Source organism: Bidens hawaiensis, unplaced genomic scaffold, assembly GCF_021521415.1.
Source record: "Bidens hawaiensis isolate Kalapana, Puna unplaced genomic scaffold, B.hawaiensis_p1.1 tig00001369_1, whole genome shotgun sequence".
Classification (NCBI taxonomy): domain Eukaryota; kingdom Viridiplantae; phylum Streptophyta; class Magnoliopsida; order Asterales; family Asteraceae; genus Bidens; species Bidens hawaiensis.
Window position 1 is genome coordinate 1,493,197 of NW_027491077.1, and position 2,167 is coordinate 1,495,363.

Below are 2,167 nucleotides of genomic sequence, written 5' to 3' on the forward strand. Positions count from 1 at the left end.
CATCAATAAAAAAGTGGTCCGAGTAAAGTTGATGAGAGTAATGAAATATCTCAAGTAACATCGGGCAGGATTCAACTCTAGCAGGCTACTGTGTTACCAAGCACACTATGCTTTGCTAATAAGCTATTCCTAGCAAGGAGTTGAAGGGAACATTGAAGAACAAGGTTGCTCGTAAGGTCATGTCGGGCAAAGTTTGATATGATCAAGAAGATTGAAGTCTGCTAGGTGAGCATTTTCTTAGGAAAATACTCCAAGTAAAGTCTACCCGGAGAATTGTTCCCGAGCACACTTCAAGGTTACCAGGTCTACCCGAAGAAGACAAAGGCACAAAGCCTACCCGGTGAAGAAAACCTATGCAAAGTCTACCCGGAAGACCTGTTTTTACACCTAGTATAGTTTTGAATATGTAATTTGAATATGTATTATTTATTTAGGGTTTCTAGAAGGAATGACAGCAGTCAGGAGGTATTAGGCCTATAAAAGGAATATTTTAGGGCACGCCTCCTAACAACGGATAGAGACGGACAAGTCAGTTAATATTGAGAGAATATTTGTTGAGCGTGACGGCTGTCATAGAATCGTACGGATATAAATTTCCATCCAGAAACCCTAATTCGATTATCGTTTCTATGACATGTTTATATAAATGGAAATATTTTGAGTGATTCTTGTGTGTTAGTTACATTTTTGTTATTCTTTTAGCAACTACACTGTTTGTTTCTGATTCCGCCTTAAACAAATCGTTTTCTTTCCTAAAATAGCAGTTGTTATTAACTCTCTTGTTGACACATTTATTGTGTGATTTATGACTTGATTGTGATTGTGAGTGATTATTCTGGACCGACAAGTGGTATTAGAGCTTGTTTGTTGCTGATTTGGGCAAAGAATTTGTTGCCGATTGAAGATTTGTTGAAGAACAATGACTTAAGCAGAACATTGTTTCATTGAACAGTGACGTCAGCTGCACTGTTCTTCATTTCCGTCCAGATGTGCATATTACCGATGTTTTCTTTTACTTATTCTGTTTAAAGTTCTCATCTTTATTACTTAATCTTGCTCTAATTGGACCATATACATCAGATCTGAAGATCCGGTTCTCAGATATGATTATTTTCAAAATCTGTTTTTACTAATTAACCGATCCTTCTTTTCAAAATGTCTGGTTACGAAGAACTAGAGGTGTCTACTAATAAGATCCCTATACTTAATGGATTGGAAAATTTCACGAAATGGAAAGTCTTATTTGAAGCAGCTGTTTGCTATAACGATGTGGATATGTGGAATTCGATTAAGAACGGTCCACAAGATACTACTGAAGGTGCAAATGGAACTACAGCTGTGCGTGAAAGAATGAGGAAGGTGGATGACAGGGCCTTAGCCATGATTAAGCTAGGACTGTCTTGGGAGATTTTGACCAAGGTTGCTCATCACACATCTGTTAAGGCAATGTATGATGCAATCCTTGAAATGTTTGAGGGAAACACTTAACTGAAGAATATAAAGAAACAAAGACTTAAACAACAGCTAGAGAGATTTAAGTACAAAGATGGAGAGAGATTGAAGTCAATTCTAGAAAGATTTCTAGCAATTGTGAATGATTTGAGAACAACTGATTATGTGATGACCGACTTTGACTTGAACACCAAGCTGCTCAATTCGATGCCAATGGAATGGTACACTGCCTGCAAGTTTATTCTTTAAAATTCCAACTTTATTTAATTAAAGGTGGATGATGTAGTCTGTTTCCTTCAGGCTGCTGAAATTGAAATGATTGAGAACGAAATGATCAAAGAAGAGAAGCCGTGTTTCCTGGTAACCACTGCTCTCATTGCACCTATGGGAAACTTGTCAACTAAAAACCAACAACAGATTCCAGTCATAGAGAAACCTATTGAACATGGTGTTGATACACCTAAAGCTTTTGTTGGTGGTAGTTCAAGCAACCCACAAAACCAATCAAGGTTCAATGTACAACTCTTAGAAGACAATGATTCAGCCTCAATGGCAAATGGACATACACCTTTTGTTGGTGTAAATGGAAGTCATGGATCTGATAACCCAGATTTGCTCTCAATGTTAACTGAATCTTATAATGCTTTTGTAGCAATGAATATTGTTTATACCAGATTTGTTCAAGAGGATTTAGAGCAAATAGACGCAGATGATT